The sequence below is a fragment of the Pyrus communis genome, chromosome 14 (genome assembly GCF_963583255.1).
Source record: "Pyrus communis chromosome 14, drPyrComm1.1, whole genome shotgun sequence".
NCBI classification, from domain to species: Eukaryota; Viridiplantae; Streptophyta; class Magnoliopsida; order Rosales; family Rosaceae; genus Pyrus; species Pyrus communis.
Genome location: NC_084816.1, coordinates 4,736,458 through 4,752,487, shown reverse-complemented (window position 1 = coordinate 4,752,487; position 16,030 = coordinate 4,736,458). Strand labels below are relative to the sequence as shown.

General features: G+C 34.8%; 1 pseudogene; it reads right to left on the bottom strand.

Moving 5' to 3' along the window:
- Positions 1 to 3,610: 3,610 nt before the first annotated feature.
- Positions 3,611 to 5,247, bottom strand: LOC137714889 (probable 2-oxoglutarate-dependent dioxygenase AOP1; annotated as a pseudogene).
- Between the last annotated feature and the right edge of the window lie 10,783 nt (positions 5,248 to 16,030).

Here is a 16,030-nt window from a genome sequence, read left to right as displayed (position 1 = left end):
CCCTAGTTCCCCTACAACATCTACTAATGTTCAGTTCCATTCTTAACCCTAACCTACACCTTCTCCAGCCACTTCCACCAATGTTTCCTCTCGGTCCATTACTGATGCAGTACATGTATTTTCTCAGCCTTCTGTGGTGCTTGATCATTATCCTAAGGTTCTTCCAGTGGTGTTAGATATTCCACCACTCAATCTCCATCCTATGCAAACCAGGAGTAAGAATGGCATTATTAAGAAGAAAACTCTTTTGTCTGCATTATCTGCATCTTCTTTAATTAATTTATCAGTCATGGAACCAGCTACATATAAGTCTACTCTTAAGTGTCCCCTTTGGTTCAATGCTATAAAGGAAGAAATTGCAGCATTACATACACAAGATACTTGGAGTTTGGTGGATCTACCTGTAAACAAGAACTTGGTGGTTTGTAAATGGGTGTTCAAGATAAAAAGACATGCTGATGGTTCTGTTGCAAGGCATAAAGCCAGATTGGTGGCCAAGGGCTTTAGTCAAGAACCTGGAGTTGATTATACTGAGACATTTAGTCTGGTAGTTAAGCCTACAACAGTAAGAATGCTTTTGGCATTAGCTGCTTATTTTGATTGGCCTTTAAGGCAACTGGATGTGAAAAATGCATTTTTACATGACATTTTGCAGGAAGAAATTTATATGGCTCAGCCACCTGGCATTGAGGATCCATTACATCCTCATTTGGTCTGTAGGCTTCACAAATCACTTATGGTTTGAAACAAGCCCCAAAGGCTTGGAATGAGAAGTTCACTGCATTTCTTCCAAAATTGGGGTTCCATAATACATATTTAGATTCATCTCTCTTTGTGAAAGTTATTGGTTTTGATATTGTGGTTCTCTTACTTTATGTCGATGACATATTAGTAACTGGCAATGCTTCCACAGTTATCTCACAAGTGATTTCAGCATTGACTATTGAGTTTGATATCAAGGATTTAGGTTCTTTGCATTATTTCTTGGGAATACAAATTACCAAGATTGCCAATGGTTTATTTCTTTCCCAATAGAAGTATGTTCAAGACTTATTAAACAAAACTAAGATGCTTGATTCTAAGGCTTGTGATACTTCCTGTCTTCCTTACAATAGGTTGCTTAAGGATGATGGTGATCCTTACAATAATCCAATGTTATATAGAAGTGTTGTAGATGCTTTACAGTACCTTACTTTTACTATGCCCGATATTCCCATCTCAGTTCATCAAGTGTGTCAGTTTATGTAGACGCCAATGAACGTTCACTTCACTGCTGTCAAGAGAATATTGAGGTATTTGAAGGGTACCATGAACTTTGGCATTAATTACACTCGAGGTGATCTCAGTTTGAAAGCATTTAGTGACGCTGATTGGACCGGTGACTCTAATGACCGAAGGTCAACCACTAGTTTAGTGGTAATTTTGGGTAATAATCCTATTTGTTGGTTTTCCAGGAAACAAAAGACATTTTCTCGATCTTCTACTGAAGCTGAGTATCGGGCATTGTCATCCACTGTTGCTGAGCTAGATTGGATTAAACAACTTCTGGTTTTTCTGCATTTCCATTACTGTCTCCTTTTGTTTTGTTTTGTGATAATCTTTCTACTATAGTGTTGTCATTCAATCCTATTCAGCATCAAAAAACAAAACATATTGAGATCGATGTACACTTTGTCAGGGAGAGAGTTGCCAAGCATCAGCTTTATGTGCAGTTTGTTTCATCTTAGAAGCAGTTTGTAGACATTCTGACAAAAGGATTAAGTTCCACTTTGTTTCGTATACATTGTAACAATCTCATGCTAGGATTCTCTAAGCATGAGATTGAGGGAAGATGTTAGAGATATTAAGTAAATAGGTTAGATGATGACAAATGTCAAAGGATTAAGAGTAGTTGTTAGTTTTGTAGTCTGTTGTGTTTGTTGTATAAATACTCAAGTACAGTTGCTTACACATTAAGAAAATAAGAAGAAATACATTTTGATGCAGTTTTACTTTTCTCTCTTCTTTCTCTGTCAAAGCTCTTGAATTCTTCTCCATCAGGAATGCTATAGAACTTCATCTACAAGGTTAACAAACGCAACAAGAAGTGCTTGTTAGCCATTCCAATATCATTCCTCAAACAGGCCCATATGTACATTCATAAAAAATAGGAAAACTTTGGAGTGAGTAGATCAATACTGAAAAGAGTAATAGGGAGACTACATGTTTATATCATATTGAAGTATCATACTATGTGACAAGTGATTCATACAACCAACATGAGATAAACTTATTAGTTGACACGACACATATACATCACTTGACACATAAGATGGTATACCAAATATACAAACATATAGTCATTCTAGCACTTTCTTACCGAAAAGGGTAATTTCTTGGTGGCCACATGTGAACTATTGAGCTCCTTCTAAGGATGTTGGAGCTCCTTCATAGTGAGGAGAGTGGATGTTGGCCAAAATAGTTGTAAGACCATCTCTAAAAGTGATGTCAATTTTTGAACATAAAATTTAATTTTACAGCATATATGGTCTTCTGCATTTTAGTTTTCTAATGGATGAACAGAAAGACCCTTTATTGTAGAACAAATGGAGTTGTGAATTTCCAAAGTAACTTTATTGTAAATAGTTCAAGTGTGTGAGAAAGTTGCGCGTAAATCTAACTTCTTAATTAAATGATTGTGCACCAAGTATGACGCTTTTTTAGTTAAGTTCTTTTATGTGCCTCGAGCGAACGAAGACTTAAAATTTAGTGTGCCTTTGTATATGCTTGCCCAAAGAGTAAAAGAAATCGAAATAGGAACTAAAATAAGAAACATAATTAATGTAATCATTTCATAATGGAGTCAAAATTATAAACATTTACAAAAATAAAATCTAGGCCGATGAGTTGATCTACATAACTTGAAACGCAAATTGACCGAAAATGTAAAGAAAGCAATAAACTCTAGCCACCTTCAGGCCATGAAATGTGAGATAATGTTAGAGAAGTCCATCATGATCACTGGTGTCAGATTGGACTTAGTACAAAACATTCGCCTTAGAGAGGAAATTAGTTAGAGTGGTTGGAATTGCACATCAACTGAATCATACTATAGGATGGCAAAACTCTAAAGGTTTTAGATGTCAGGCATCGTAGGTAGGTTTGTTTCAAAGGAAGGCTTTGAGATTGTAGCTGAAGAGCTAAGAGAGTTTTGCGTAAGAACAATTGAGTTTGTGATGAAAACTGTTGGGTTTGTTGGAGAATCACTCGAGGTTTTGTTTAATCGCAAAGATTGAATTTGACAAAGATCCTGAGCTTGAAGGCTTTTGGCTCCATTTATAGGTCATGTGCTTGAGTTTTCATAACAATTATCAGGAAATCTCAGATCTGTCCAAAGTAAATCTTGGTTTCCTTACTTGGACAGTTTGATCCACGATTATATATGTTATGTATCGTTCAATACTGTTGAGTGTTGAAGATACCTTGGATGAGGGGAGTTGGAGATGGGAGGGTTAGATGCCATAAAGTGGATGAGACGTGAAGAAAAAAATTGAGAGAACAACACATCGGAAAAACAACACCACAACTTTTTTTATTCAGTAAAAGCTAAAAAGAAATCACACATTACATTCAATAGAGAAGCTGCAGAAGAAGCCATCGGTATCTATATTTACCAAGACAAGAATCTAAAAACAGATCTCAAATACCACAGTAGGCTTTGATAGCATGCTTAGCTTTCTGTCCCTCCTCAGTTAGAAAGAAACGAAGGAAATCAAAGTGATCAAATGGCTTATATCGTAAGGGGTGTTTGTTATCAACTAGCTCTTCAGGTACTTGCACAATATCATTTTTATATGAGAATAATGACACCGAATATCTTATTTTCTTCTGTTCCAGGATGACTTGATGCTCACATGCGCATACCCTGTCGTTACTCCATGCCTACCAAATGAAAGTAGAAAAAAATGTGAGATAAAACAGTTAGTCAAGGTAATGTGCATTTGCGCCTTGTACCCAAATCCTGTAAAATTACAATAGTTTGTAATAGTATAAGCTAGAATAATATATTACGCGAAAGTGGCTCTCACCATGAGTACATCGGATGCAATTACTATAAAAGATGAAGGTGAAGAAGGTGCATAATCAATCCATTGGCCAGCCTTTGTTTTGATCCGCAAACCATTGACCTCATTTTGATGCACGATGGTTGTGAAACACTTGTCTGTGTGAGGAAACAGTCTCACATCATTCTTATTCGTCCGCTGTATAGTCTGTGTTTGATATTCAATGCATCTAAGCTGGTAAGTGGCGGATGCCTTGTGAGAGTCATAAAGCCTCCCCACCCCATAAATATCAAACACCATTCTTGTCAACATTTGATCCAATTCTACCATCCTCTTTGAGTAGGATTGAACAGTATAACTAGTTACAAGAACAAAGAGTTCCGCACTGTTAGGCACGATATCAATGTTGAAATTAATTTCTTTACCAATTTCAAATAACACATGCTTATGTCGGCAGACTATATATCGATATCATTTATCAAAGTCAAATCTTGTCTAAATGTGTGGTCTATATTCAATATCCCAACATATGTACTTATTTTAAGATCCAATTAAGTAGTTTTTGAAAGCAAAAAAATAGTTAGAAGTGCTTCTTGACAAAATAGTTGGAAGTGATTTTTAAAGAAACGTCGAGCATAAAAGCATAAAAATTTTTTTTTTACCAAACATAGTAAAAAAACGCTTTTAATCATATAAAATAAAAATAAAAATAAAAATAAAATAACACTCCCTTCCGCGAAAACTTCTCCAAACAATCCCTTCTACATGCAGTAAAAGAAAAAGAAAATTTAGGAGTGAGAAACAAAATACCGAAAACGTTCATTTCCTGCAGGCCACATGATACTATAGTGAACTTTTGAGCTCCTTCTACAGTTTCTGGACTCTCAATGCCCGTGGAAAAATCGTGAGGAAAGATCGGACTTGGGGGAAAATAGCTGTGGAGAGGCTTATCACTGGTCTCCTGCGTTTTAGTTTCGAATGGAAGATCACAAAGATTCTTCATTGCAGAGAAAATGGAGTTGCGAGTTTCCAAAGTATCTTTTTTGTAAACGGCTTCAAAGCAGCTGTACTCTTCTAGTGCATGCTGTACTTGTCTGCATGCCAACAGCCATGCATCTGTTCCAGGCTTCAAGTTTTCATTGGATAAGTCTACAACAGGAACCCCAAGAGGCTGACTTTCTGACCCCATATTTCTCTCTTGAACTATCGTGGTTATTAATTAAGCTAGTCTTCAGGAATTGCTTCACCGATAGATCGTAGCAATGAGATCCACATGGGATCATTTTGGACAAATTTATAGCCATAGAATGATAAGTTTAGGTGGGGGTAGACTTTGCATACTGTCCTTGACTATCACTATTATTTGACTAAAATTGTGTTAATTTTCAATTTTTGATCGAAGTTATTAATGTAATATATATATACACACATACACAATATATTTGAGAGTATAATTTATCCTTTAATATTTTTAATCCCCAAATTATGGGTTTTATTTAAATTCTCATTAATAAACAACTATAAATTTCAATTTTTTAATTTTAAAATATAATAACCTACCTAGAAAATTAACGACAAAATTATTGTACCAAAACATGAGTATATTTTTCAAAACCCTATATAAAAAAAAAAAAAAAAAAAAAACAGATATTAGGCTTAATAACATTAAAAAAAGTCTTCAATTAAACTTGACATAGATACATTTTCAAATCAACAAAATAAACCTATATAAGTAAATTAGAAAGAAAAAGAGAAGAAGAAATTGAATGGATTTTGTATAAAAAAAAAATGGGTGCACTTATATACTTTAAAAAAATGGTACATTTTACATATAATAAATTGGTATATTTAAGAATGGGTACACTTAAGATTAAAAAAATTGAAAAATTATATGAATGGGTATATTTTAGATTAAAAAATTAAAAATATTTTATAAAAAATTAATGGGCATATACTTATTCTAATTTTATAAATTTTTTTTTTTTGGAAATGTTTTGAATGAAAATTAAGTAGGAGCTTAATAAGGGTTTGAGTACTAAAAATCAAAATCAATTACTAATTTTTATTTTAAAAACTTCTGTAATGACATGTAAATTCATCACTTTGAAAATCTGAAAACTGATAAGGTCTCAGTCAATGAACATCACCATATATTAATTTTTCCTTAAGTGGATACACATCCTGTGATTCCGATATGAGGTGGCAATAATTGTACTTAAAAGTGGGAGTTTTAAGTTCAGCTCTCAAGAATAGTGTCTTTGATACTTAGGCCTGGTTTGGTACTGAGATAATTCTGAAAAAAATTGGTATAAAAAAAAACTGGGAGTTGTTTTTGTGTTTGGTAAACATTCAGCTTCAGTTTTTTTTCACAGTTTTGGATGAAAAAAAGCCAAAAACAAGAAGCTGCAAAACCCAGCTTTGAAAAACAGGTTTTTTTCACATCTGTTTTACATAAAAGTTTACCAAACACTATAATACTGCTTTTTTTTTTTTTTTTCAAAAGCACTTTTACAAAAAAGTTTACCAAACACTCTGCTGCTTTATTTCACAGCTGCTTATTTTCACAGCACAGCAGAAACAACTTTTTTTCAATGCACAACAATACCAAACCAGCTTTTAATATAGGTGGCTCATTACTGACTTATCTAAAATTAATTCCTCTATTGCTCAATATTTTTGTTAAAAAAGAATGATAATTTCCTCCCGCCTTGTGACGTGTAGTCATTGCACCGTGCAAACGGTCAAACTAGTAGCTCATTTCTAATGACATCAACATTGTTTTAACTTAACTATCTATTATTATATGTTAGAATTTATCATAAAAAGTATCGTTGTTATTAGGAGTGCCAAATTAAAAGGGCTAGGTAGTTCCTGGGAATACAGTATGAAGGAAATATTTGGCTTGAATGCTTTCTTGTATATTGAACGATGGCTGCGCAGCACATATATATCCAAATACAATAGAAAAGTGATCTAGAATTCATGGAATGGCCTTTCCGAGTTAAGTCAAATACAATATTTTACATTAATTACAATATCTTCTTAATAGAACCATAAGCTTAATATTATATTCTATTTTCTTAACTTTCGGTGTGAGATTTATATTCTGCACAAATACCATAATCAGAATTTTTTATTCTATTTATCATCATCTAAAGATTAAATGTAAAAAGTTTATCCAATTTGAAAGATGTTTAGCAATCCATATGTTCGAACAAAGTGACAGATATATTAACAAGTAGAATACGAATGATGAACCATTAATCTTTTTTTTTTCATATAAATAACTAAACAGTTTCTAAATTAAATAATTTTTTTTTTTTCAGAAATGATCTTTAAATAATTAAGACTGTTTCCGATCGTGACGTTTGTATAGTCGTTTGTCATGCTGTTAGGAGGAGGAATGCTGGCAATGGCTAAAGTCATGACCTCAGCCAAGTCCTATCTAAAAAGAATCATCGACTGAAGCTCGTGGTTCTAGAAATAAAATAGATAGAATCCATACGTGAGCCAAGTCCTGTCCGGAAGACATTATTGACCGAGAGCCTTGCTTGAATAAATAAATATGAATGTGGGAGCCTTTAAGGGAAAATTGAAAATTAGTTATAGAGCTCATATCATATCAAATTTTAATAATTTGAATTGTTTATTTTTTAAGTTGAATCTCATAGGTCATTTTTGTAAAATATTAACCAATTTGAAAATATTTGAGATATCTAATTGAGTTAAAAAAAAAAAAAATTAACAAACACTTAAGAAACATTGAAATTTCATCGTGATAATTGAATAGACAAATATTTTGGATTAAATTGAATTTTTATAGCCATTTAGTACTACAGCCTAGTGGTATTCCTCTTCACTTGTAAGTGAGAGGTCTTAGGTTCGATTCTCGCCAAAGATAAATTTGAACCACATTATTGTTAATCCCTTATGAAGTGAGCGCTACAACTAATCCCTTTTTAAAATAAAAAATGGAGATCCCTTTGGGTAAAGGGCATGTATGAATGTTATCCAAACCATATTCGGCAAATGTAGGTAACCACCACGAGGTGGTCTAATGGTCGGAAACAAAATTATAGGCCTATATTATGCATGTTAGGTTTTGAGTTTGATTCATGACGCTGATATATTATATAATAGTGGCCAGAGAGAGACTAAACTAACTCTTGAATCTTCTCAACCTAAAAAAAAAGGGAAGATCCCCTCCGGATCTCTCCCATCAAATCCTACCAATCAATTAATCCAAACCCTTAAAATTAGAGTCAACGGTTAAAATTATTATAACTTTTTAAGGACCCTCCTGTTTGTAGCCGTTTGATCAAATATCAAAGATCTGGATTAATTGATTGGTGGGTTTTGATGAGAGAGATCTAAAAGGAATCTCTTCCTAAAAAAATACACTACCGCAGCAAAACTACTAGATAATTCTATTTTTTTTTTTTTAAATAACAAATTTAGGTCGGTCCCCTTTAATATTTTTATAAACCAATAGCCAGCTCATGAAGGAATGCAGGAACATCTTTTGTTGGTTTGCCATGCTCGTTCTCAACTGAGCGCGGCACACGAAGTTGACCACTCTTTTAAAGTAGTGTTAGTGAATTCATGAATTTAAATTATGGGCAAAAGACTGTTTACTACTCTCATGTTTCGTGGTTTTCAACTTTTGGTACATCAAGTTTTTTTCAAGCCAGAGTCATACCTAAAATGTTAATTTTGGGACAGTTTCATACATCCGTTAGTCTGGCTGTTAAGTCTTCCGTTAACTGATGACGTAGCGCCTATGTGGACAATGATTGGGCAACACGTGTCATTTAGGGGTCCACATGGAAATTAAAATTTTTTTTAAAAAACCAAAATTTAAAAAATTTAATTTTTTTTTTTATTCCCTTTCTAACCCTAGGTATCAGGCCCCAAAATATTTTTCTTTTCTTTTCTGGGCTTCTTCTCACCCCCATGATCCCTTCCCTCCGCCGTCACCACCAGTTCAACCTTCGCAGCTGCCTCATGCCCACTAACTTTCCACCTCCTGCGATCGCCACCCAAAAGAGCATTTCACTGGCTTCTGCCCCTCACGCCTCTGCGAACTCCTTGCCATGTTGGATCCTTCAACAAACACTTCTTCCTCGTCCACTTCTCGAAAGCCCCCTACTTCCTCCACCGTTGCGGGCACTCTTAGGGCCATTTTCAAGCCTCCATTGCCGGTGGCGGGGCATCATTTTCCAATAAAAATTGACCCACCTCATTTTTTCCCGGAGCTCCAACAAACCAAGTTTTTCTCTGCCTCTAAAAACGAGGGCTTCTCTAGCGTGTTTAAGCCACAGAGGAAGTCTTGCAACATTAGGGTTTAGAACACTCTCTGGACACTCTTTCACCAGGACGACGAACGGAATCCTAACAAGAAGGAAGCACCGTCTACTGACGCTGAGGTTGAAACCCATGAAAGATCATATAGATCTTGATTCACAGACGAAAAAGCGAGACCTGAAAGAGATTGCGGGTAGCTTCAGTTCTCAGCAAAAAATTACAGAAATGGAGGCAGAAGCAGGAGTTAGAGAAGCCAATCGGGAGACAATTCAGAGAAACCCAGTTGGAGATCGCCGATTACAGCTTTGACCGGCGCTCATGCGACACGGATCAGAGGTTTTTGGGTCGGATGTCGCTCAACACAGGTCGGATGTCATTTGACGACTCGAGATACTCCTTTGACGAGCCTAGGACCTTGTGGAACGGGTACCTCATCAGAATGTCGTGAGGGTGAGGAACAGCCCAGAAAAGAAAAACAAAATATTTAGGGGCATGATAGCTTGGGTGTGGTGTGCGACCGATGGCGTTGGATGACGCCGTCGGGGGGGGGGGGGGGGGGGGGTGTGGGCTGAGGGAATGGTGGATGTGCAGAGGTTGAGTGGGTGCAAAGGAGGGAAGGGAAGGAGGGTCGGGGGTTTGAGGAAAAAGACAACATTTTTGTTTTTGTAATTTTTTAACTTTTTTAATGTTTAATTTTAAATTTTTTAATTTCCACGTGGTGCCCAGTTATTGTTCATATAGGCGCCATGTCACAGTTAACGGGAGACTTAACAGTTTGACTAACAGATGTATGAGACTGTCCCAAAATTTACACTTTAGGTATGACTCTGGGACGAAAAAAACTTGATGTACTAAATGTTGAAAACCACAAAAATTCATGGTAGTAAACATGGTTTAACCCTTAAATTATATTTTGTAAATCATATAATATAATAATTGATAATTAAATTATTATTTAAATATTAATTAACGTATTTATTTTTATTTATAACACATCACATTAATTGTTTGTAAATATGACCATCAAATCTGAATTAGTTAGCATTACTCTTTCTTTTAATTTCTATTAAACAAATGTTGATTCACGTGTTTATTTATTTTTTTGGACACATCACATAGTTTGCAAATATGGTCTAAAAAATTAGCTTACCTAGCATGACTTTTCTTTTATTTTTTATTATTTTTATAAACGATGCGATATCTACGGAGAGGAGAATTTGAACAGGAGACCTCGAGTACAGAGGCGAAAGCTCTTAACCAATGAAGTTTGCCATTTCTTGTTGTGTGTGCGTGTGTGTGTTTTTTCATTTTTTTTTATTTTTATTTTTTTGTGGTTTTAGATATAACAATATATTATCAAAATTATTACATAGGTTTTTTTTTTAATTTTAGCAAATTTGAATTTGGAACCTGTAACTTAATACATCAGTTTAGATATGGGTAACATGGACGGAGCTACCTTGGGCACAGAAAGGGCATCTGCTTTTTTGTCACACAAAAAAATGTACATGCTTGTGACATTAGCATTAACTCTTCCAATTGCAATTGCAAACGTTGAAAGAGCATTTTCAGCTATAATTTTTTTATAAATTGAATTGGAGATCAATGGATGAATGATAATATGATTATTTTTATATAGAAAGATATGTGATGATATTGGTAATGAAGTTGTCATGCAATACTATCAAAACATGAAAACACGTAGGGGATTTTGCAATATATTGTATGCAAAATCTTATTATATATGTATTTTATTTAGTAAGTTCCTTAGTCTTTAATTATGTGAATTTGTTGATTAACAATGTCCCTATCCATACAAATCTGTAGCTTCGTCTCTGATGTGTAGTGCTATTTACACATCCATTTTTACTTTTCTCCTCTCAATTTTCTACCGTCGTATCAAATGAATTGAAAAAAATCAATGAAAAAGTTTAACAAAAGTGAATGAGAGGTGAAAATGGTGTATGAATAACACTATCCTTTCTACACTTGATTTGTCTAACATTCGCATGTTTAGGTACAATTATTTTTCTTTTTATTTGGATTATTGAGTTTGGGGAAAACACAATGACCAAAATAAAGGAATTGGATCCTCTCCGAGGCAAAGCCTCGGGATACTCCTGACCCAATAACATGAGTCGTTGGATTTTGATCCAACAGCTATAATTATTATAACTTTTAGAGGAACCCACTGTTTGTAGCTGTTGGATCAAAATCTAACGGCCCGTGTTAGTAGATCAAGAGGATCCTAAGGCTTTGCCTCGGAGAGGATTTAATTCCCAAAATGAATACATGCATTTTTTAGTGTGCTAGGAATACGAGTAGTATATCATGTGTTATTGTACAAATAGTGAAATTTTTTATTTTTTAAATATTTTACTACTTTTATAGTGATACATTGTCACATCTCGGCCCGGGCGGGACCACTTCCCGGGCCCGACTCCACAACCGTAGCACGATATTGTCCGCTTTGAGCCCCGACCACGCCCTCACGGTTTTGTTTTTGGGAACTCACGAGCAACTTCCCAGTGGGTCACCCATCATGGGATTGCTCAAGCCCCCTTCTCGCTTAACTTCGGAGTTCCGAAGGAACCCGAAGCCAGTGAGCTCCCAAAATGCCTCGTGCTAGGTAGGGATGAGAATATACATATAAGGATCACTTCCCTGGGCGATGTAGGATGTCACAATCCACCCCCCTTAGGGGCCCGACGTCCTCGTCGGCACATACGTGGCCAGGGTTAGGCTCTGATACCAAATTGTCACATCCCGGCCCGGGCGGGACCACTTCCCGGGCCCGACTCCACAACCCTAGTACGATATTGTCCGCTTTGGGCCCCGACCACGCCCTCACGGTTTTGTTTTTGGGAACTCACGAGCAACTTCCCAGTGGGTCACCCATCATGGGATTGCTCAAGTCCCCTTCTCGCTTAACTTCGGAGTTCCGACGGAACCCGAAGCCAGTGAGCTCCCAAAAGGCCTCGTGCTAGGTAGGGATGAGAATATACATATAAGGATTACTTCCCTGGGCGATGTGGGATGTCACATACATGATATATCATTTTATGTTTCAAATACTAAAAAATAAAAATAAATAAATAAATAAATAAATAAAAAAGAAAAGAAGTCGTGTTTGGAGGCGGAGGAGCTGTTTTTGGTTGGGGAAAAACAAAATATTATTTTACATTATTTAATATTTTGTGAAAAACAATTTATTTATTTATACACGCATGCTATACGGGAAAGCGATGTTTGACCAGAAAAAATAATGAAAGCAATGGTATATACACCACGACCAATCTTGACTAAAAATATAAAATAATTTATTATTTTCAACAAAAAAAAAAAAAATACAACCAAAAGCCGCTGTCCGGTCCCTGTCCCCAAATACAAACAAAAGAAGTTTTGATAAAAAATACGAACATGATGTGATATAGGTTCCAATACATATTGTGATTACGTAGAACTTAAATAGAGATAGATTAAGAATAATTTGGAATCTAGATCCTATTAAACTTTGTATTACTTAGCATGTTTATCGTCTCCTTATTACTAAAAGGCACAAGAACTTGAAAATAATGAAAAATGCCCCATTTAATTGGAGTTGTCTTTCATCTTTTCTTCCGTACCCAATATTGAAAGGGGTGTGATATCCACGCATCAATTAGAATCCCTTGCACTTTTCTAATACTTTTTAAATTAAACATTGGTTCTATTTTGAAATTTGATTAGGATGCCTAAATAATAACAACGTCAACATTTTTATATTTATTTAGATTACATGTAATTATTGTGGTTTTTTTTAAAATTTAAAATGTTAATTATTATCCTTTAAGGTTGATATATTTATTCATGTGGCCTTTTTTTAGGAAGCCACTTTTTTCTCCCACGTTTGAGCCATATGGTTTCTTCTCCCAACATTAGAATTCTATGATCCTCATTTTTGAATTTTGAATGGACTTATCCATTTCAATTAGTGGTTGTTTTCACTATTTTATATTGATATCATGTGAGATAATTAGACGTATTCTCTATGTTCGGAGGCTTGAGACTGGTACGTTCACATAATATATTTAAACGTACCGAATACGTACCAAGAAGATATAAAGTAACCTACCAAATATGTTTTTTTTTATAAAATAAATATAAACGTACCAAAATAATATATAAATGTACCAAATACATACAAAAAAAGAAATATGAACGTACCAAATACGTACCAAGATGATATATAAAGTAACGTACCAAATATGTACAAAGGAGAAATATATGTTTAATCAAGAGGAAATATATGTACCAAATATGTTTTTTTTTTTTAAAATAAATATAAACGTACCAAATACATACAAAAAAGAAAACAAACATACCAAATATGTACCAAAAAGATATATTAAGTAACGTATCAAATATGTACCAAGAAGAAATCTACGTTTCATGTGTAATTCGAAAGACTTTTTATTAAAATTGAATACTACAATATTTATCTACAAGATTTTAGGAGTTTTGAGATATTATCTAAGAAAATTAAAGGTATATTAAATATAATGGCAAGTCGCAATCATGGGTATTTTGAAAGACTTTTTATTGGAATTAAATTCTACAATATTTATCTACAAGATTTTACAAGTTTTGATGTATTATCTAGGAATTAAAAAGGTATATTTATATAATGGTAAGTTGGGTAATTTAAATTATAAAAAAATGCTACTTCTAATCCATGTGGCACCTAAATTGTAAGAAAATGTTTAATCAAAACTTTAAAAGGCATAAATGTTTAATCTCAAAATTTTAAAACCTAGGCATCTGTATCAAAACCCCCCTTTTTATCTCTCACACACTCTTTATTGATTTCAATCCTTTTATCTTTTTTCAATTTATTCGATATGATGGCCGAAAGTTAAGAATGTGTGATAGGCAAAAAAGGGTGTGTGGATAACACATCCCTATTTGAATCTAGGTTTTGTAAACCCCACTTCTCTCTCATTGGCCCGCAACCTGGCTGATTAAAAAATAATTTATGTTTAGACCTGAAGCCCTACACTTTTTAGAACCGTTTCCTTGAATTTTCACACAAAGGGTCCTAGAGCTACTCGCTGTTATTATATTTGTTTTCAATTGCTTTCTATATTTTGTCTTGTATATATTGTGTTTGTTTGCAGGTATCATGAACATGAAGTTCATATTCTGAACTCGAAGTTTTCGGAAATGTGTCATAGAACTTGAAGTTTCTTAGCTCGCACCACTCATGTTGAAACTCGAAGTTCTTCATGATTAATCTGTTTAAAACCAAACCATGTCTTATAACCTAAATGTTCTAACTTTGATGCTTATGGAAATTTTATTTCCTAAAGTACCAATCACATTCTTGTTTCCTCCGTTTAGCAAATTGTCAAATCGTAACAAGTTTGATAAAATTTCTTTGTCAATCTTTTTGAAGATTTTCCCTCTGCAACTACAATAATGGTGACGTTAACTGCAAATTTTGCAATCTTTAATTACGTCCTTAGTTTTATCTGTTTCAAAGTATGTCACTCCGAAACTTGATGATTCGAACTACCTGCCATGGCACTTTCAGATGCAACTGTTGCTTGAAGGCCACGTAATTGTTGGCTTTGTAGATGGCTCTACCCCATGTCCAGCACAATACATTGATACTGCTTCTGATGATTCTGAAGTTAATTCTTCATCTACTTGTAATGTGTCTGATGATTTCACAATTTGGAAGATGCATGACAAAGCCTTGATGCAGCTTATTACTGCAACTTTTTCCTCTAGTGCATTGTCGTGTGCTATTGGTAGCACCAGCTCTAAAGATCTATGTACTTGGCTTAAGGAACAATTTTTCACAGTTACACGTACAAAGCATCTTTCAAATGAAGTTTGAGCTGCAAACTATCATGAAGGGTAATGATTCTATCACTGTCTATTTGCAAAGAATAAAAGAAGCCGGGGATTATTTGTCTGCTGTTGAGGTATACTTTGTGGATGATGATATTGTGATTCTTGCTTTAAATGGGTTGCCTAGCGAATACAATACAATAAGATATGTTATTAAAGGTCGAGAAATTGTAATTTCTTTGAAATATCTTAGGTCCCAGTCAGGGTCGGATCTATTCAGGGACCTGGATGGTCCCGGGATCATCCGGAAGTTTGGAGAATGGCTGTGAAGACCTCCTAGGACCACCCGACGTTTTGGGCATGTGGTGAAGAAGAGTATACAGAAGCTGCAGGCTGTGCAGAGTGTGATGAACTTGCACCGTTGCAGCAAAGAATGATGGATTTGAGCCGCTGCAGCAATGATTGATGGACTTTGAGTCGTTAATGAAGCCACCCAAAAATTGCAGACAGATAACGAAGAAAAAAAAGTTTGTTTTCCTACAATATAACTTGGGTTATACACGTGACATCTTTAAAAAAGCACATGACCCTCTTTTTTAATAATCCCAATCAAATTTTCTTTATAGACTCCTAGTGGGTAATTAACAATTCCCAATCCCCCATTCATTTTTGCCTCGTTACACCACCCGATATCCACAAGCCACCACACCTGCTCCACCTCTCGCCACCCCACCAACACCCAACTCTTTAATTTCTATTTCTTTTATAATGTCCTAATTTATATAAGTTTTCTGATTTACTCCAAATTATTAATATAGGATGCTATTAAATTTGATGTGTATTGGATG